Below are 22,417 nucleotides of genomic sequence, written 5' to 3' on the forward strand. Positions count from 1 at the left end.
CACTCAGAAGCCTGTCTGCAGCTTAAAGGATCCAAATACGTGCCACCAGACATTGGAAAACTCAGCAAGGAAAAGCAAGGGCGAGGATCACACTAATCTGATAAGATCTGCATTTTAATTTAATTTAAAATAAAGCTTCTGAAACATTTTGAAAACCTTGTTTACTTTACATATAACAGTAGTTTGGTTATATATTATAGACTTATAGAGAGACCTTCTAAAAAATGTTAAAATGTATTACCGGCATACGAAGCCTTAAATTAGAGTGTATACATGAAGACTCGGCACACCACTGCTGAAAGGTTGCCGACCCCTGGCCTAAAGCATTGCACGGGAGTGGGCTGAGTTACCCTTTCCAATACTGCACTAGATGTTAGCCAACTCATCAGCTGTCACAGAAGAAACAATGAGTGAATGCCAGCCACTGCCTTCTACTTATTGTGGGCTGGGGCTGGCATCTCAGAATCCCGAGCCATGTGCCCTGGTAGGTAAATAAAGGAGGAAATTATTTTCAGCAACGTTCTTGCTTCTAAACATAGGACCCACTACTGCAGTCCACACGCACACAGGCAGCCCAGTTGAAGTCAATAGGACTCTTTGTGTGAGTAATGGGTGAAGCTGGGGTTTTTGCAGTTGCATGTCTAGCTGGGTTCTGACTCTGCTCACCTGCAGGCTACAAAAACAGGCAGGCAAATCCTAGTATTGGAGTGCATATATCCTACAATGGGGATCCCAGTTGTCTAACTGGTGTATGTCAATGGCTCCCCCACCCTCTGACCACCTATAAAATTGAAAAAGATATCAGGATCTCCTCTTGTTTAGCCATAAATAAAAGGAAAGTAGTCACAGCCCCATGGAACCTGCTTGTATCCACTCTCCACCCCATGAAGATTATAACCCCCAGGCTGAAAACCCATGATGGATGCAAAATGGGGACCTGTCCATTTCTGAGAGTTCTCGGTTAGGTTCACAAAAGTGTGCAAAATGGGAAGTCATGCTGAAAAGACGGCCATTGGTATTTAAAACTAAGCAAATTCTGCTATGTCTGGGATCTTAACCAGCTTTAAGTATTTAAGACATGCATAGAAATTCTGTAAAACTCCGTAAAAATCTATTGCTTATCATAAGAGATCCCAGTGTCTTTGCAGAGTACGTACTGAGCAATTAAATGACAGTGCTGGTTCTCTCCAGCCATCTTGAATGACCGTATTTGCCTTTTGGAGTAGAATTAGTCCGAGGAGCTAAGGGTGCATGTGTGTATCTAATTCATGGTTACTCAGAGTATGGCGGTGTCATTTCCAGTTGGGGTAGACACATCAATGCTAGCTCTGCATGAGCTAGTATGCTAAAAATAGCAGTATAGCCTCAGTGGCCCAAGCAGTGGGATGGGCTAGCCACCTGAGGGCATACCTACAGTTTCAGACACAGCTGTACTTGAGGCGACTAGCCCATTGCTCTGCTGTGGCTACATTTCTCCTTTTAGCATACTAGCTTACTCAGAAGTCATGCAGATAGTTCTAGTCAAGCTGGCAATGACACTGTCCAGCTCCGGGATCTACTTCGACAGTCCATCCAAAGTGGGGTCACCCCACCACCAGTGACAGTGCACTATGGCATGTTCAGATGTGTCGGGGGGCAAATGCGCCCCACCCATCAGGGTGGAATATTATTGAAACAATAATCCTGTGCTACCCATTTCTGAACCTTAGAAGGTAGAAATGTCGGGCTGGAAGGGACCTCAAGAGGTCATCACGTCCAGTCCACTGTGCGGAGGAAGGACCAAGTAACCCTAGACCAGGGGTCAGCAGCCTTCGGCACGTAGCCCATCAGGGTAATCCGTTGGTGGGCCACAAGACATTTTGTTTACGTTGACCATCCGCAGGCACGGCCCCCTGCAGCTACCATTGGCCAGCAATGGCAAACCACGGACTCTGGGAGCTGTGGAGGACCATGCTTGCGGATGGTCAACGTAAACAAAATGTCTTGCAGCCCACCAGCAGATTACCCTGATGGGCCACGTTCCAAAGATTGCCAACCCCTGGCCTAGACCATCCCTGAAAGGTGTTTGTCCGACCTGTTCTTAAAAACCTCCAATGACGGGATTCCATAGCCTCCCTTGGAAGCCTATTCCAGGGCTTAGCTGCCCTGATAGTTAGAAAGTTTTTCCTAATATCTAACCTAAATCTCCCTTGCTGCAGATTAAGCCCATTACTTGTCCTATGTTTAGTGGATGTGGCCCACAATCAAACATCATTCACTTTATAACACCCTTTAGTGTGTAGGAAGACTGTTCTCAGCTCTCCCTTCACTTGTCTTTTCTCAAGACTAAACATGCCCAGTTTTTCAACCTTTCCTCATAGGCCAGATTTTCTAAACCTTTTTTTACCATTTTAGTTGCTCTCCTCTGGACTCTCTCCAAATTGTCCATCTTTCTTAAAGTGTGGTGCCCAAAAGTGGACACCATATTGCAGCTGAGACCCCAAAGGTGCCAAGTTGAGTGGGACAGTTACCTGTATCTTATATATGACACTCCTGTTAATACACCCCAGAACCATGTTAGCTTTTTTTGCAACCGCATCATGGTGTTGACTGTTATCTAATTTGTGATCCACTATAAACCCTCAGCCCTCCAATGCTTCTTGCTGTGAATGATCTGCCTGCTGAACCTCATCTCTCTGTTCTTTTGCAGGTCTTTAGTTGCAGCAAAAGGTCCTGGCAGGATTTCTTCACTGGTAAGTGCTGTGTGGTTTCCTTTGGTCAAATTACCAGCTAGTGTTGAAGCATCTGTTTGTTATTTAGCACTGTGTTGTGTGTTTGTTCACTTTCCTACACTGCAGTAACATTAGTGAGCAGATTCACACCAGTGCGCTGAGTACAGGATGAGGCCCAATAAGTGTTCTGTTTGGCACAACACAGCCCCAGTGATTATAGGCTAGTGATGGGATATTCACTCTGATTCATTGTATCTCGACGGTCGGGTTCAGAAATTGACAACTGTTAGTTCTAGGATTTTTTGAACCAATATAGAAAAATATTGAGGGTCTGATCTTCCCCTTATGTGCAGGAGTTCTGTGCCAGTACGGCCACTGACTTTGTTAAGGCTGTTCTTGACTCACACCTGTGCCAAGGATTCCTCCCCCATGGCATTTAAAACGAGCACAGAAGTGTGCACCCATGTAGGTAGAACAATTTCTGTGCCATAGAAAACTGGGCTTTTACCACTATTATTGCATGTCTGTGTAATCTTCAAAGGGGAACTGTGCGGGCATCTTCCGTTCTGCCTAGATACGTTTTGATGGATGGAAACTGGAAACTTCAATTCAGTAATTGACACAATGATTTAAATAAAAGCCGGGATGCCTCTAAATCATCATAGCAGTAAGGATGTCCCTAAGGGCTAGGCTTGGGAGGACCTTTTCAAAGATCAGAAGGCAAAGTGTTATGTAAGCATAGAGCAGCAGTTGCCCTCAGGACCTTGCAAAGGAGCAAGGTTTAGATAAAAAACAAACGGAGCATTTTGGGTCTGTAAGAAAATGTGAAAAGTCAAAGAAGCAGGAGCCCGGCTTTACCTGTGTTGGACGAGTTGATGTTGTCATCTGTAACCTTTCCAGAGACAGCTTATTTCAAATCTTCCCTTACAGATGCTGTTCCACAGCTACCTAGTCCCTGTATTTGTTTTCCATTTGTTATACAAAGTGCAGTAGCAAATTACACATGAAGTGTATTAAACCTGGCCACTTTCCTATCAATTGTAGAACTTGTCGATTTCAGCCAGAGAGGGACTTAGCTCAACTTTCAAAATGAAAAATCACTTTATTTAAAAAAGGAAAAGCATCTGAGTTTTTTAAAAACACAGAAATGTTATGGGAAATGCTCCAATTTCTATGAATGGCAGAGTTTCTAATACCAAATGTCCAAAGTTAGTTGATATTTAGAAACTACTGGAAGGCAGGCAAATGAAATCTAGGTACATTTTTAATCCACAGAAGTTCTTATAGTATATTTTAAGTATCAACATTGGTTTTATTAATAGCATAGACTGTAATGAGGAGTTCTGGCTAACATAGAGAGTTATTTACTTTGCAGAGTAACTAAACCTAATGATAGCGCAGAGCAGAAAGAGGATGTTTACATATGGGAATGACCTCCCTGTAGAGAAAGGAAAAGATGAGGGAAAGCGCTATTAAAGCACATTTCTGTTCTTTTAAAACTAGCAACAGGAAAGATGTGCACTTCTGGTGTGGGGCCTGTATGTGAGAAGGTGCATGTCAAAGTCACCTCCTGTCCTGAAAGTTATGGTTTGCATGTGAGCAAAGTGAATACGTTTAGGAAATTCAGAGGAATATTTGTGGGAAATTTCTTGCCTGTGATCACCTAGCTGACAACTAGAGTAATGGACCACTGGCCTGTTCATATGTAATATTTCCCAAACCTCTATTCAACACTGAAAGGAATCCTAGAAGACTGAGTGCGTATTCACACTGTATCTTACATGATGGTCCTGCAGTAGTGTGTATATGTAAACGCTGACAAAAGATGATCTCTGCTGGGCTGAACTCGGACGAAGTGGGGCCCACATCAACCAAAACATTCCAGCACCCCAACATCTCACACCCCTCACTTCAAGCTACCTCTTCCCTTCCAGTCTCACTCCATTCTGTGTCCTATCGCTCAACATGGGAAGGGATGGCAGGGCTTTCCTGGTCTACTGCTTTGCATGGATTAAGTGGCCTCCTTGCAAGTCCTCTTGTTGTCTCTGCCCTGATGTGCTGGCATGCTGGCTCACCCACCAGTGTGCCCCATCAGTATTATGGTGTGAAGCCCGCAAAGGCTAACCCACTCCAGTAAAACCGATGTCGCCCATCTCTGACTGGCCAAGCTGGTGAGGGCCTTACACTCAACTAGATGGCATTGCTCTGTCTCTAATGCAATAACTTTTGATCAGCACCTCAGATCCATTTCAAATTGTCAGGGAATTTTCTAGGCATCAGCAGCCAGAATCCTATAGATTTGAGGGGAAATCAGAAAACTGAAAGGGTGAAAACAGGAGACACAGGGACACGTGGAGTCCTTCCAGCTGCTAAGCACCACCTCAGCTTCAAGCACCGGTGCAATTATCTATAGATCAAACAACTGGCTGATGGCACCCATGAATGCTTTCCAGCATAACCAAATCCCTAGTTCATCTCTGCCCACGCTCCTAGTAAAGGTTAACACGTTAACATCTTGAATGATTCATCTCCCGGACAAAAAAATTAATAATTATAGGGGTGAGGGTAGTGTGTACAGCCCCTAGCATAGAGGGGAAATGGAGGGAACTGATATGGGAGGATGGGAAAATTGGATACACTGAGTTCCTTGTGGGGGAACCGTAGTATGGGAAGGGGGGTATGCAGAGCCCCATAGTATGTGGGGGAATGGGGAGACTCTGGCAAGGGGAGGGAATGGGAGAAACACAGAGACCCTGGCATGATGAAGGCTATGGGGGTTTGCAGGGAATTCCTTCAATAGAGGGGGGTGGGCAGGAGTGGCACACAGGGAGCTTGTGGGGGGATGCAAGGAGCCCTTGGCATGTGCTGTGAGCTCAGCAGACAGAAGCAACGAAGATTTAAACACTCCCCCATCTCCCAGTTTAGCTGGCCTGTAAGTATGTCAGGACAGACTTCTGCAGCAGCAGACCAGCTCTCAGCGGGGCTGGATTAGCACAGGCAAAGTAGGCACGTGTCTGGGGCCCAAATTCATGGGGGAGAGCCCCAAACTTTGCATTTTATTTAACCGATGCGCAAACAGAGAGAATTTCACTCTCCTATGTGAGTGGTGTTGCGACGTGGACCGGCTGCCCCTGCGTCATGACTCAGTCTCTGCCCACTCATGATGGAGGGGTAGCTGGGCCAGATTTGAGCAGCATTGCAACCCCGGGCGTGCCAGGTCACAATGCCACCCACTCCAGTAAGCGAATCTGCCTCCGGGGATGAGGAAGGGGAGCTAATCCTCGCACACCTGAGATTCACTTTGCCATTCCCAACAAAGCCAAGTGGAGAAAGGGCCCCTCCTCCCGCAAAGTGTGTGTTTCCCTAGGGCCCAGTGATGGGTTAATCCAGCACTGGCTATCGGTGCTTCATAAATGCTGATAGCCGGTGAAGAAGCTGTGCTGCGTTGCAGACAGGCAGGGCGGGGAATGTGTCGAAGAGTGGCAGGGCCTGCAGTCTGTCTGGGCTGAAGATGGAGGGATCCATCCCAGAGTGAGAGAGGAGGGCTCCAGGCTGGGGGCAGGGGGGAGCAGGAGGAGAGGGGGGGATTCTGCAGCCAGCAGCTGGAACTGGCTCAGCTAGAGGCTGTTGGCACCATCCTCTGCATGCGAGAGCCACCTGCTGCGGTAGGGCCTTGGATCTCTGTGTTTAAGAGGATCCAGTTTTAATCTGCCACTGAGTCTGCTTTATTCGGAAAGCCTGTTAGAGGCAGATGATAGGTTTGTTAGCTAAAGTGCCCAGCTTGTTGCTCTTCGATTGTCATCCCTTAAAAATATATATCACAAAGTACTGCCTAATGAAAGAGTGGGTAAGGCAGGGGACTGGGAATCAGGACTCCTGGGTTCTCTTCCTGGCCTTGCCAATGACTCACTGTGTCCTTGGCTAACTCCCTTAAGACCCCATTTTCAGCAGGTATGTGTCCAAATCAAGGTACCTAAATAAATGTCCTGTCTCTTCCATAGTTGCTGAGCACCAGCAGCTCCTAGTCCCTTTGACCTCAATCGAGTTGTTCTTGACCAGGATAAATCCTGTGGCAGATAAGCTGTTTGCTAAAGCAGCTTCAATAGGTTAGCTCTGTTGCCTTAGCTTCCCCCTACATAGAAGAGGAACTTGGTACAGACTGATACCTGTGTCTTTCCCTATGGGACATTATTAGCACTCTTTTCAAGGAAAATAATGTTTATACAGTGACATCAGACCAGCAAACTACTAAATAAGATGCCATTGGCTGGTGAAGAAAAGGCACCTAATGATGGGAGAAGGGAACTGAGCTTAAATAAAATATTTCATTAGAATTTATTTTTAGGGGGTAGCAGGATATGCTGTCTAATATCTCTGTCTGTTTCAAGGGAGGCCTTTTTCCTTTTCCTTTGTGATCAGGTTGTTTCTGCTGTGAAGCTGAATACAACATCTTCAAACCTAGCGTACAGCCTAAAATGTTTAGTCTGGAAAGGGGCAGGGGCAAGAGTGTTGAAAAGAAGGTCATATGGTGAGAACATTACCTTTGTTAACAAGATACCATTGACACTGTAACCATCAAAATAAGGCCATGGCCCAGATTCAGCTCTCTGGATAAATCTGGAGTAAACCCACTGACTTCTCTAGTTACCTCAGATCTGCTCTTGCATAACTGAGGTCTGAATTGGGCCCTCTATATCTGAAGACGTCTATGATACCTGGGTGCGTAGCTGTTTCTGATCCCACATGGCAACGTAATGTCTATTTTAGTTCTGACTGTATCCAGATTTTAAAATAGCGATGATCTCAGAGCGCATCTGAATAAGATGCTGACAATGCAATGATATCTCCTCCCCTGAGAGTCGACCATAGTGTTCTGAAGGCTCCAGCGAAGTTAGTTTGGAGTGTCTTCCCCACACTCATTTGCTTCCTTGTAGCACAGTCCCACCCCTTTTGGAATGAGTGTGAGCAGACCCGGAAAATGATGTTCTTTCATCACACTGAAACAATCAAGAGGCTCAAAACATATTTACAGCTTGCTCCCAACATTGGCAGTCACGGCACATCGCCACTTTCAATCCAATTTACTGTCCCCAACGTGACTTGGTGTTTCAGTGGGAACTTTCTCACCTCCCTCTGATCGAATTCATTTAGGAGGCTGACTGCCTTGCGGGTACTAGCCAGTTCATGTTCAGCAGAGACGGTGGCATGCTCGTGATGAGATTGGGGAGGGAAGGCCCCACCCTTATTTACGCCTCAGGGAAAAGCATGGATGTATGTCCTACAGACCACACAACACAGAGGACCAAATTCAGAAGTGGATGAGTGGAAGTTAAACACCAAAGGCACAGGTAGAGGCAGATAAAATGAAGGGTTGGGGCTATTTTATTTTCCATCCTCCTGTTAATTGGCAATGCTGGCACACATTAAATGGATTAAAATCTGGCTAACTGATAGGTCTCCAAATGTAATTGTAAATGAGGAATCAGGATCAAATGGGTGTGTGTCTGTGGGGCCCTGCAGGGATTGGTTCTTGATGCTATGCTATTTAACATTGTCATTAATGACCTGGAAGAAAACATAACATCATCACTGATAAAGCCTACAGATGTGTGTGAGTGGCTAATAATGAAGAGGGCAGGTCACTATCACAGAGCAATCTGGATTGCTTGGTAAACTGAACACAAGCAAACAATATGCATTCTAATATGGCTAAATGTAAATCTCTACATCTAGAAACAAAGAATGCAGGCCATACTTGCAGGAAGAGGGAACTCTGATAAAGATTTGGGCATCATGGTGGATACCCAGATGGCTATGAGCTCCTGTTAAAAGACTGTGTAGAAATGGCTAATGCAATCCATGGATACTATGACAGGGTCAGGCCAGATGGCTACAGGAGAGTGTTAGAATGCAGATATATTAGTCCCAGATTAAGTAGATCCCTTTTCCCTGGGTAAGGTAACAGGGGCAGTTCCAGAACAAGCAGGAACTTGCTCGAACCAATTAAGGCAGGCAGGCTAATTAGGACGCCTGGAGCCAATTGAGAAGAAACTGCTAGAATCAATTAGGACAGGCTGGCTAATCAGGGAACCTGAGTTTAAAAAGGACCACACTTCAGTTTGTAGCATGCATGTGAGTTGCTGAGAGCAAGAGGCGCTAGGAGTGGGAAGGCGTATTGCTGGAGGATTGAAGAGTACAAGCATTATCAGACCTCAGGAGAAAGGTCCTGTGGTGAGGATAAAGAAGGTGTTGGGAGGAGGCCATGGGGAAGTAGCCCAGGGAGTTGTAACTGTTGCGCAGCTGTTCCAGGAGGCACTCTAGACAGCTGCAGTCCACAAGGCCCTGGGCTGGAACCCGGAGTAGAGGGTGGGCCCCAAACCTCCCAACTCCTGATCAGACACAGGAGGAATTGACCTGGACTGTGGCTTCTACCAGAGGGGAAGGTCTCTGAGCTATTCCCTGACCCACATGGTGAATCTCTGAGCCGAACAAATCTGCCAATAAGCACAGGACCCACCAAGATAGAGGAGGAACTTTGTCATAACACATAAACCAGGGAATCTCAAGTAGGAGTAGAGAGGATATTTTTACATCTGTACTTGGCACTGGTGTGACAGCTGCTGGAATACTGTGTCCAGTTCTGGTGTCTTGTCCATTCGAGGGATGTTGATAAATTGAAGTAGGTTCAGAGAAGAGCCCTGAGAATGATTAAAGGATTGGAAAACTTGCCTTATAGTGACAGACTCAAGGAGCTCAAGCTATTTAGTTTAACAAAGAGAATATTAAGGGCAGGGCCACTGCTTTCATTAGGTGACCCTAGGCAGTCGCCTAGGGCGCCAGGATTCAGGGGGCAGCATTTTGTGCATTCCCCATGGGGTGCACGGGAGCTTCCGGTTCCACTCCTGTTGCGCCGCCAAAGAAGGACCTTCTGCCAATGTGCTGCGGAAAACAGTGGCAGGCAATTGAGCAGCTCAATGACTGCCGCTGTTGCCTGCGGCATTTCGGCGGAGGGTCCTTCTTCAGCGGCGTGATGGGAGTGGAACCGGAAGCTCCCACGTGCCCCGTGGGGAGCGCATAAAATGCTGCCCCCTGAATTCTGCCTAGGGTGCCAGAAAGTCTGGTGCCGCTCCTGCTTAAGGGATAACTTGATTACAGTCTATAAGAACCTACATGGGGAACAAATATTTAATAATGGGACAAGGAGTCCCATGGCACCTTATACACTAACAGAAGTATTGGAGCATAAGCTTTCGTGGGTGAATACCCACTTCATCAGATGCAATATTTAAAAATGGACTCTTCAGTCTAGCACGGAAAGGTACAACACAACCCAGCCGCTGGAAATTGAAGCTAGACAAATTCAGAGCAGAAATAAACCATACATTTTTAACAATGAGCATAATTAGCCACTAGAACAACTTACTAAAGGTTGTGGTGGATTCTCCATCACTGACAATTTTTAAATCAAGATGGGATTTTTTTCTGAGAGATCTGTTCTAGGAATTATTTTGGATAAGTTCTCTGGCCTGTGCTATATAGGAGGTGAGACTAGATGATCGCAATGGCCCCTTCTGGCCTTGGAACCTATGAATGGGAACACAGGAGAGAGAAGCTGCTATGAAGAAAGAGGGAAGGGAGATGTTAAGAAGACAAGAGTGAGGCTAGCTCAGGACTATGAAAGGAAAGGAAACCATGCAGATGGGTATCTCAGAGATGGCATGTCATGTGATGTCTTGCAGTAAAGTTACAGAATAAAAGAGCCATGGTACAACATCTCCTGCCATCCTTCTGCCTATTTTGATCTTTCACATCTACTGACTGGGCAAAGGCCTCTCCAGAACTTCTCTCACTCTAGACTTGGGAAAGAAATTAGGACTCCAGCATCCTTGTGCTTGATCAAGAGACTACTACTGTAGCTCAGTGTGTCTTTCCCATTAATCTAGCTACCACAGGTGAACCTGATGGGGACTTTTTGTTCTCCTTAGTGTCAATCCAAAACTGGTTGCTAGACCTGTTGACCTAGCAACACTGATAACATAATCTCCAATAAAGGGACATTCCCCTCCCACTTCCCTTTGGTGCCTCGCCACAGATTTGAGAACAACCAAAATAAAGACAGGTCCTGAAAAAACCATTCCAGGCAATACATGAGACCCACAGCATGTTGGATCAAGACTCTGAGAGGTTTTTAGTGTATTGCTGACATTCAGCACAAGGGATGGTCCTCAATGAAACTGGGAGCTTTTTTATTGGTACTTGGCTAAGGCTTAGAAGGCTCCCAATAGCTGCAGACCTCAGTGACAAATGAGTCTAACCTTTGGTGTCTGGTGTAACAGTGACACAACTTGGAAATAGAAATGGGACTCAAAAAAACCAGATCTCAAGATCACCGAACTCTGGAGACCCGGGGATCTGGGTCTGACTCCCAACTCTGCAAAGGGCCGAGGCTGCAGATGTGGAAGCTGGCTTGCTTCAAGATTCCAAAGAGCTAAACACTGCAGCCCTCACAGCGCCATTAGGTTGGGATCTGCGCCAGTGAAGCCACGTGGAGATTCACCAGTTTGTGAGGGAACACAGTCTGTGAGTGGATGGTCTCCACCTCAGGACTGAGGTGCACTAGGAAGCCCAGTTTTGAATGAACATTGAGCAGGTATAGCTACCCTCCCTGGAGATTCCTCCAGGGCAGACACAGTGGTATAACAGAAGTTTTGTAATGTGCCTGCAGTAGCTGGCATGTGGCCCTTCAGAGGTCTTAAATCTCAGATTCACTGAGTCCATAATCTCCCTAAACACTCAGGGCCAAATCCTGCCCTGATTTGCACCTTCTGCCGCTCCATTGACTTCAGCAGAGTAGCACATGGTATAAGAGCAAAATCTGGCTCCTCCTCATGAGCTGGCATTAGCTTGTTGGCAAGCTGCTGCATAAATGAATTGGAAGCAGTTTGAAGTCCTTCAGGTACTGGAAGTGGTTCAAGGGAAATCTCATGCATAGTAGCAGCAAGGAGTTAACTGTGGAGCCAGGATGCTTGAAAACTCGGAGTACTCGAAAGCTGCCTCCAGCCAGGGTGAGAAGAACCTGCGTGTGTGCATATGCGTATATTCAAGGGGGCATGGAAAAAATGGTAGAACATTCTCCAAGAAAGAGGAACAGGAGAGAGGCAAGGAAGGGAGAGGGTAGAAAAGACAATGAAGAAGGAAGTGATGGGGAGAGTCACAGGTTCCTCCATCATCTTTTCATGTTCTTCTCTTTCCCCAAGTATGGTAATTGGCTCACTGCTTCTATCTCCCAAATCCTCTTACAATCCTCCCATTTCACAGCTCTTACAAGTCCCACCATGTGTGTTAGCAGAGATAAAGCTCCCCTCCCACACTGGGTTCTTTTCCTCAGCATAGTTACCCACAGTCTACTGTCGCAAACAGTATTATTGGGAGATGCCCTGAATTTGGCTTTCTTCTCCCTAGGTGGCTCCTGCCTTTTTTTCTTCTCTTGCTTCCTCTCTGCCCCTTTCCCTCACTCTCTTTTTCTTCAGGCTACATGGCAGTCACATGGCTGTGATAAATGAGCTTAATCTACACTGCAAATTAATCACATTGTCATGCTGGCAGAGGGAAAGGCAGCTGCATGAAATGCCTGAATCTCTGGCTAATTTATCACAAGGCTGAATGCAGAACCACTCCAAGGTTTAACACTACTTCAGCCACCCTCTGGGTCTGGGCATGCTTAGTAGAGCAAGCCACAGCAAAAGACATAGAAAAACTGACTTAAGGCAGGGCCTTGAGAGTTAAACACTTTGGAATGGGAGTTTCCTCTTGCAAGTGGGCTGGAAGGATCTTTTGTGTCTTGCCATGGTTTGCAACATGGAGCAACTAGGCATGCTGGGAACCTCTTGCTTAAACCTGAGGATTGGAATTCATGGGCCCTGGTGCATGTCAATGAAATATAATGCCTGAAAACCATGATTGTGGTCTCTTGATGTGGCAGATGGGTCTATGTATATAAAGGTACTTCAGGTTGTTCCTATCTCGAGGATTAGCGCATCCCAGGCATTTAAAAATAGACGCTTCCCACAATAAAACCTTCCCAGCTATTAATACGGTCTTCACTGCTGCTTCCAGCATAAGGGTCCAAAACCAACCGTACTTCTTCTACTACTCATCCCATTGCCCAGAAAAGCCTGGGCCAACAGGGGCGGCTTTCAGGGTTAGCTGAGATGTTTGTATGCAGTTCTAGTTGTACTTACCATGAAATCCATCCTGATGAATCCTGCACTTCACTGCTGTGCAGCAAACTGCCCCCTAAGGGTGTGAGTCTGAAAAGTATTTTCTCTGCAAGGAATATCATGCAGGCAGAACTATCTATGGCACTTGCTGAATTAACTACTGTGAGGTGTATAATGGGCTAATGAGAAAAATAGCTGTAGTGACAAGGATTCTAAGACTTTCAAAAATATGCATATCTGCTAATGGTGTAACCTGGCGCTGTCTAGCTAGACTGATGTATCATAACCTTGCCCCTTAGCTGGGATGCCATTAGCTGAAGATGTGCTTATTATCCAATATAGTCTTCAGCATACTTGCAAGGCTCTGAGATGCTAGATAATTAAACCCTTATGACCAGATCCTCAGCTTGTGTAGTTTCACAGCAGCTCCATTGACTCACGGGAGCTTTACCAGCTGAAGATCTAGGATACTAGAAATTTGAGCTCACAGTTTCTTTGGTTGCTCCTAGAGGTGCACCAAGGCTTGTGCTTAGCTTATAGGGTCAAGTTATCTGTTCTAAAAATCTAGCTCGTTCAATGCCAACCGTTTCCCTCCTTTTTAACACAGATCTAGTTGGATGGGTCTCCTTATGTTTCCCATGTGATTTAAATTCCTCATGCCAGATTCTTTGCTTGGGAGTGTATGCTCACAGGAACAATTGCTTTAGCTTATTTCTTGTTGATGTCTCTCTGTGACAGGAGGATCTAGGATTGCTGTCAAGAAGCTTCTCTGTTTGATCAAAATAATTTGTGCTGATGAATCTGCTGATGAAGCAATTCAGACCAGCATAGTGGTTGGCCAGGGAGTACAAATGTCTGATGTGTGTGAATTTCAAGAGATCTAATCTCTGTCTCCTAGAGGTCTGAGTCACTAGCTAACAAGACTGTAACTGATATTAACCAGATCCTCTCAAAGGTTTGGATTCTTCTGAGGGCTGGCAGCCCATTCTTAGCACCGGCTGCCTTAGAACGCGGTCATTGAAATGTCAGTCATACACGTAGGCCCACATCCTGAAAGATAGTTAGGTGTTTAAGTCCCATTGATTTCAGTGGAAGTTAAGTGCCTAAATACCTCTGTGAATCTGGGCCCTGTGGTCCCCTAAAATAAATACATACATTTAAATTTTTTAAAAAGTGGTTTGAGAGAGCTCCGCTGTCAGGTCTCTTACCAGTGAAAGGGTTTGAGTCTCAGGATGTTAAGTAGAGCTGGACAAACTGCAAATCATTAGAGCCTTGCGCGGATACAAGATTTTTTTTATCCGCATCCAATCTGCAAACATAGCCTGTGGATATAAAGTGGATATCTGCAGATTTCCAGGGCTCTACAAATAATTTGTTCGACTAATTTAGTCCTTTTGTTCTTTTCATAGCCTACAAACAGAAGTTAGATAAAACATAAACTTACTCATCTGGAAGGTTTCAGCATAACATTATTTCTTGAAATCCAGAACCTTAGCACAAAAATATCAAAAACTGAGAGAGAAAACAGGCTGTTCACAAAGGCAGAGAGAAACAACTCAACCCACCTTGCTGTGTTAGGCTTGTTCTTTGCAGACTGACTGCTGAAAGAGCCTGATTGCACACTTTGCTACAGAGCCCCCTAGTGTGCAAGCAGAACCAGGAAACCCCTCACATTTAAAGTGATAGCTTGTAATTTTAACACAAGTTTTTAATACACCACACCTTTTCCTCTTTGGTCTCTCCACCAAGGAGCCATGATTTTCTCAGATTTGTTCATTGTTACTAATTGTTCAGTGAATCATTTTGTCACAAACTAATTGGTTCAAGTAACTGTGTGGTGACCAAGTCATATGATCATTGTTTTCTATTGGATTGCCCAAGTTTATGAATAGGAGGCGTTTCTGAGGAAATCACTGGGGCTTGATTATCTCAGGGGGAGCATAGATTGTGGAATGGGAATGTTTGCAAATGAGAGCAGGAGATAGAAGCTTGATGAATGTTAAGCCGCTTGGAATCTTTTCTAGCTCTCTCTTGAACAGGCTAAGGCATTATATTTGGGTATGTGCAGATTGTAAAATGCTTCCTGAGCGAGGACAAGGTGTGTGTGTGTGTGTGTGTGTGTGAGCAAGCCAGACTTCTTTGCATGTAAAAACTGCTAGACAGCAATTTTCACGTGTCACAGCTTGCATCATTGATCATGTGTGCACATACATGCATGGTCCTGATGGTAAAGGTTACGACCAGATCCTTGACTGGCTCATTTAATTGTCTCTGCCAGGGCTCTGCCCAAAGGAGTATTTTACCTATGACATACCACACAATACTGTTTTATGTATATTGTCCAATTAGGGTGACCAGATGTCTCAATTTTATAGGGACAGTACCAATATTTGTGTTATATAGGTGCTTGTTACCCCCCAGGCCCTGTCCTGATTTTTCACACTTGCTGTCTGGTCACCCTATGTTCAGTGTATGGATTGAATACGTTGGCCTCCATTTTGTCACCCAACTATCAACTTTTCACCCTGGTCATTAATCTTATGTATTTGTACAATGCTATGTGCACAGGGTACCGCTGCCTGCCTTTGTCAGTCTTATTATCTGCATTATGCCCAGGTCCCTGGACTGGGGTTTTGCAGAACACTGTTTCATTGCTGTGTTTTGTTAAATATAGCTCCATATAAGGCAGGACACTTACCTACCAAGTAAACTCATTTTACTTACTGGCCTTGCACTTTCTGTCCTCATTCAGTACAGTCACTGTCAGCCACCGAGTAACTGTGTTTGTGCTCAGCCCTAGTCACTTAACATTGTGCATCTTGTTTGCTTGATTGCCAGGATAGTTTTGGAAGAGTCATCTTAACTGTGTCCCATTCCCAACTCGTGTGTGTGTCTGTGTATAACATCACCCTACATGTGTTTTCCAAGTGCAGTTATTCAGAATACTGGTGTTCACCTTCTGTCACAGTTAGTCACATGTGCATACTCCGCTACGAAGACTACTGTCAGATGCCTATGTTGACCTGTTCTCCACAAATCGCCAACAAGTCCTCTGGATCGCTGCTGGTCGCAGACTGCAGCTTTGGACCAACTGATCTAATGGAACCTTCTTCCCACTCTGTCATTTCCTGTCCAGGGACTCATGCCAACTAAATCTGGAAGGATCTAAAACCATATACTTGGGAGCTTACACAAATTCCACCTACAGTGGGGAGATGGCTTAACTCTCTCTGCATCATGCAAGAGCTAGCATGATTTCTGGTGAGAGTTTATACCAAACTGTGAGAGCTGCAAGAGGGCATTTGCTGTAGGATGCAAAGTAATGGGAAACCCAAAGTGCTGTGGTGTGTGGTTCAGTATGTGGCATTTCTCTCAACCATTGCCTCAGCATGGTTCTAAGAGGAAGTGTGCCGCTGGAGGCGTCATCTCTTGGAGGAGATGGAAAACTGAGGTTCTGGCAGTTTGTCACTAGCCATCAATAAGTTTAAGCTTGAAATTAGAGGAAGGTTTTTAATCATCAGGAGTGAAATTCTGGAACAGCCATCCAAGGGGAGCAATAGGAGCCAAAAACCTAACTGGCTTCAAGACTGAGCTTGATGAGTTTCTGGAGGAGATGGCATGATAAGGTTGCCCACAATGCCATATGGCACATCTGAGACTGCTTTTAGTAAATATCTCCAATGCCCGGAGGTGGGACATTAGATAGGGAGGGCTCTGAGTTACTACAGAGAATTCTTTCCCAGGTGTCTGGCTGGTGGGTCTTGCCCATATGCTCAGGTTCTAACTGGTCACCATATTTGGGATTGAGTAGGAATTTTTCCCCAGGTCAGATAAGAAAAAATCACCAGTGTGTCTGTTATCCTCTGCAGGGTAGGGTATGGGTCACTTGCTGGTATGAACTAGAATAAATGGTGGATATGCTGTGACTGGACGTCTTTAAATTAAGACTTGAGGACTTTACTAACTCAGCCAGAGGTTATGGGCCTATTACAGGAGAGGATGGGTGAGCTTCTGTGGCCTGCAATGTGCAGGAAGTCAGACTAGATGATCACAATGGTACTATCTGGCCTTAAAGTCTAAAGGTCTGAGTCACCAAAGAACCCATGGCACTTTTTCAAGATTTATTTGTACTTGATGTGTTTTGTCCGCACCCAGAATTGTGCTTGGTGCTCTGCAGAACAGTCCTTACTTGGGAGTTTGCAACCTAATGTCTGGTATGACAGAATGAGTGTGTGTAACACCTACATCTAGTCAAAAACTTTCAGAGGGTAGAGATTTTTCATCAAAAAATGGGCTTTTTACAAAATGAAGCATTTCATACAAAACAGTTGATTCTTTTGTTTTTCAAAATAAAAGGTAAGTTCTTTAATTAAAAAAAAAAACCCAAACCTTATTTAACTTGTTTTTTTTAATTGAACTTTATCTACATATGGCTACCAAAATCTTGTTTACTCTCAAGCAGCACAGCAAATTGATTTTGATAAATTGAAAAACGTTTTGAACATGTTTTGGGGAAAAGCTCAAAATTCTAGAAAAACCACAAAGGGTCCATTTTGAACATTTGGAAGCGAAAACAATTTGGAATCTCTGTGAAAAGAGGCTTTAATTTTTGACAGGTTCTAGTTCAGTGGGTCTCAAACTTTTTTACTGGTGACCCCTTTCATGCAGCAAGCCTCTGAGTGCAACGTCCCTTATAAATTTTCACTTTTTAATATATTTAACACCATTGTAAATGCTGGAAGCAAGCAGGGTCTAGGATAGGTTGCGACTGACAGCTCACAACCCCCCATGCAATAACCTCATGACCCCCTGAGGGATCCCGACCCCCAGTTTGAGAACCCCGTTCTAGTTATAACTGAGGAAGGGAGAAGTAAAGGTCTGACTTCCAGGGTTCTAGTCCAATTCTAATCTAGATTATTGCATTCTACCTAGGAGTATGCATTTTCCTCATGCAGTCTCAGCTGAATATAGTGTCCTCTTCACTTCCTGACCCTAGTGCTGTGTAGTGCTGCTGCGTGCTAGGCAACAGCCACCATGCGCTATTCTGTGGCTTCATTGCTGTGGTGGGTAAAGTGATTCTAATAGATAAAGTGTCATTTTTAAAGTCCTTTGGGATAAAAGGCTCTTGACTATATTTACCATTCAGAGAAACAGGGCTAGCTTGATGTATGTTAATGTAAATGGGAGCCCTAGACACAACATTCTTCAAACTAGACCCATTAAATGCCCCCACCAATAATCTTCCTGCCCGGGGCATTTCTCAAGGGTTTACTAATCCAAATGGTGCCCTGGCTCAGAAATCTTTTTCAACAGAGAGGAAAGGGATGAAATGTTAGAGTCCATGGAGGCACGTATGTGGGTTAGAAGCAACCTTCATAAATTGCTTTTAATCCATACACTGCACCATCATCTTCTCTTGCAATGTGTCTGTTTAAATAGTGGACTAGTTATATTTCACAGTGCCCAAGAGAAAGCAATTGATGTTGGGAGACGAAGTCTCTGTATTCTGTGGAGTCCTGGGAACTGTAGTTGACTACTTGAGGGAGACGCTGGGACCAACAAATTAATTTTCATTAAGGTCTCTCCTGGAACTTCAGGCGAACTAGCTGATAGCTCCTCCTTGCATTCCCATGTGCCTTCCACACCGGGTGGAGGTACTTCGGAGCCCCTCATTAACCTTTCTGTGCCACAAGCTATGATGCAGCCTGCAATAATGTAGGATAGTGCAAATACTCAATTGTAGACCAAGCCACATTCTAAAATGCAGGTCTCTGTTGCAGAGAGCACTACTTCCAGTATCTGAGGAAGTGGGTATTCATCCATGAAAGCTCATGCTCCAAAACGTCTGTTAGTCTATAAGGTGCCACAGGATTCTTTGCTGCTTTTACAGATCCAGACTAACACGGCTACCCTCTGATACTTCCAGTAGAGTCATTGTCACAGCTGCCACACAAGGGTAGAATATTAATGGACACCAGTGTCTGCTGGTGTACAACCTCCTAGGGTAAGTCCCATGTAAGGCCTCTTGTTGTGTTCTATTTAATTTTTTTAATAGTATGTCAGGATCAGAGCTGGTTGAAGTTTTTTTTATTTTTTTTTATTTTTTTTCTGCAGAAAACTTCAGTGCAAATGAAAGAAAAAATAGATAAAAAACCAAAATCTGAAGCATTTTGATTCTGAGAGGCCTCTGTGGTTCCTCATGGGAGTTATCATTTGGGTGCCTCATATTCCTATTCTCCCCTGTGGTCTGGGGCTTCCTGGCTGGACTACATCTCCCAAGATGCATCACAGTCTCATCTCTTTACTAGGGGAACATGGCAGTTACATGACTGCAGTGCATCATGGGATATGACATCGATCTGGGGCCACATACCATGAAAAATGTTGTTCAGGTGAACACACAGCTTTCTGTCAAAACTGTTTAGCTGGAAAATGTTTGACCGGCCCCAGTTGTAAGACTGATACTTGCTGGCATGTGTCTTTATGTACATGCTTCTGCTGAAATATAATGGACTTGTTCATGCTGAAAATTTAGGAGAAGTGCTCCTTCTACTACAACTGAGTAGGACCAAGCTATATGGTGAAGCTTAAAATAGTGAGTCTGAATCACGTGATACTGCCTGTATGGGAAATGATTAGGTAACTGTGTCTGAGTAACCACACCAATTGCTACAATGCACACAGAGAATAATGAGTGGTGCTACTTTGCGTGATTGCAGGCACAGAAAGTTGTGCTCTTTTCCCCCCTCCCCCCCAACTCTCTGAGGTGTGTTTGAAATTTGGTTTCACTTTAGGTGGAAGTTTAGATCAATCCTTATTCTGTCCAAAGTAGTTTTTCCAGTCCTAGCATGGGAGCAGTTCTGAGATTTGAACTCAAGACAGGAGGCTGACTGCAAAAACTCTATTTGGGTGCCATCTTTTCAAAGCACACACGAGGGCAGGAGATTTTGTGTCCATGCTTAGCTCCTGTGAGCACTGATACAGCATGGAAATTCCCTGCAAATACAGGCAGAGCCAGATCTCAGCTCTATCAAGCTATCAAATAAAAGGCAGTACATAAAAGTAAATCCCACTCATCAGCTATCTTGTAGTTCCACTCCTCAACTGCCTTTAAGGTTCCCCTCTAATGCTCTCTTTCTTCCACTATTAAAAAAATTCACAAGCTGAATTTTGCCATTCTGGTATCCAAATATAAAGCAGGTTTTCCCTTCCATTCTCATGCTCTGTACTGTAACAGATGTGCATGCATGTATCACTATTGCTCCCCACTGCAAGGAACACCAGACCTGTTCGTGTTATGCCACTGTCATTTTTCATGGCTGGAGGCCCACAGATGATATAAGCTTTAAAATGGGGAAGCACAAACAAATCCCCCTTTAGCTGAGGTGGTTGATGTTTCTTAAACAGGAGCCAAAGATCACTTAGTTCAAGTTTCCATCATTCACAACAGTGAAGTAAGTTGGGCATGAGGTTTCATTGGCAGTCCTGATGTCTGGGCACCATGAGCCTGATTCTCCATCTACTCTGGTGTAACCTGCACCGTCTTTCCTGACTCGTACATGGTCCTCACGTTCCATGTGCCTATGGTAATCGTCCTGGTTCCAAGAAGGGTAATCGGCTTAGTGGCTTCCTCACGGCTTTTACCACCCAGCGTCATGCATCTTCGAATTAGTCAAGCGTAAACGCCATTGAAAGCAATGGGCTTACACCAACGCAATTGAGGGGAGAATCTGGGGCCATAGATGCAGCATGGCAAGGTGCAAATTCTTCCTGCCTGGGTAACAGAGCATGAACTCCTGCTGTCTTTCCTGACAGTAAGGCCTCAGCCCAGGTCTCAGCCTCCCCATCACTTTCTGTTCTGTGGAGCTGAGCATAGATTATGTCCCTAGGAAGGAGAGGACATTGATGATGCCGGTTTCTAGTGGAGGTGTCAAGTGGCTGGAGTCCGTCTCAAGGTGTTCTCCCTTGCCATGTAAGTGCCCTCCAGTGTTAAGGGCTAATGGAAATGGCAGAGGCCGTGCAGTGTGTGCACAGGTGCAGCATGCTGTGAGAGCACTGATTGATCTCTTCAGAGGGCCCAGCAGCCTGCTTACCCCACAGAGAGAGTGTTTTCAAACGTCTGTCAGAGCCTCTCCAGCTGCTGGAGCTTGGGAAAAGCCAGCTAATTGTAGCTATTTTCAGCCACTTTGCTGCAATCTCCTGAGATTGCTGCTGCGGCTCTTGGGCCTTTTAGGCTTCAGAATTAAGTTTCCATAAGGACATGCACTCTAGGAATTCATTTGTTTAAATAATCTCTTTGCAGCTGCATGTAGATATGCATACACTGGGGTATGTAGCAACATGGCATCCTGCTAATATAACAGAGATTGCAAGCCTGACAGCTAGAAGCCACCTCTTAATCTGCCGCTTGTGTTATTCTAGGTGCAAGTAATTGTGGCCACAAATAATGTGATTTTTGATGTTTAACTGCCTATTTCCACGTGCACATCAGAGTTTGAGGTCTAAATGACCCCAACAGAACCTGTAATTATCTGGGTGGATAAAACCAGAGGCCCATTTGAGGCCCTTTGTGTAAATATAGAGTTGAGGGAAATTTAGAATTTCTGTCCTACGGGAAATTTCAATGTTTGTTTCATCCCAGAGAGGACGACCAATTGAAAGGTTTTCGGAACAGTAATCTCCCCCCTACCCCCAAAATCTCGATTTTTGGAAATGTCCAAGTTTCATTTTGTCATTTTCAATCTAAATGAAACATTTTGACATTTTTGAAATCAAAATATTGTCACCCACTTGTGGTCTCCTGGGCAGTGCATGGGGGGCTGAGGGGTTGACTCAGAAGACTGTATAGCAGCTGCTTTTAAGGTGGCTCCTTCTCTGAACCAAACTCTAAATTCTCTGAGGCTTGTCCATCACTAGCTGTAATATACAGTGAGTTAAACTGTCACTTCAAAAATTTAAGGGGAAGCTGCCTTACTAGTCTCCTTTTAAGGTTATACTAAAATTTAAACTCCTTTCCCCCCCGCAAGGGGAAACTGCAGACTGTCATAGTAAAAAATGTCTCTGTGTATCAAAGACCCACATCTATATATATAGCACTGGGATTGAAACGCAGGCCACCCCAAATGGCACCGCTCATGTAGCTGTTGATATAACGTGGTAAAGCAGTGCTCCGTGGGGGCAAGGCTGCGCGTTCTGATGGATCAAAGCAAGTTCAATATAACATGGTTTCACTTATAACGCAGTAAGATTTTTTGGGTCCCAAGGACAGCGTTATATCCAGATAGAGGTGTATGTAGCTCTTCCCTTGGGCAGCTGCCCTGGAGCCTAATGAATCCCATTTTGGGGAAGCTGCTTCCTGGTATTCAGCCTAAACTTCTCCTTTCTTAATTTCTTCCCATTACTAGAGCCCTGCAGGGATACACAAATGTGTATCTGCATCCGATCCGAGAGCCGCAAAAATTATCTGCAGATATTGGTGGATTTGCA

At 44.9% G+C, this 22,417-nt stretch overlaps 1 protein-coding gene across 7 annotated transcripts in view; it reads left to right on the forward strand.

Annotated features, from left to right (window-relative positions):
• LINGO1 (leucine rich repeat and Ig domain containing 1) overlaps positions 1-22,417 on the forward strand; it is a 495,185-nt gene that overhangs the window by 188,855 nt on the left and 283,913 nt on the right. For all 7 annotated transcript variants that reach the window (XM_050966998.1, XM_050966999.1, XM_050967000.1 and 4 more), the window contains one exon: positions 2,690-2,732. The gene's annotated coding sequence lies outside the window, so the exon portion shown is untranslated. The remainder of the gene's footprint in view (positions 1-2,689; positions 2,733-22,417) is intronic.

This window comes from Gopherus flavomarginatus, chromosome 9 (assembly GCF_025201925.1).
Source record: "Gopherus flavomarginatus isolate rGopFla2 chromosome 9, rGopFla2.mat.asm, whole genome shotgun sequence".
NCBI lineage: Eukaryota > Metazoa > Chordata > Testudines > Testudinidae > Gopherus > Gopherus flavomarginatus.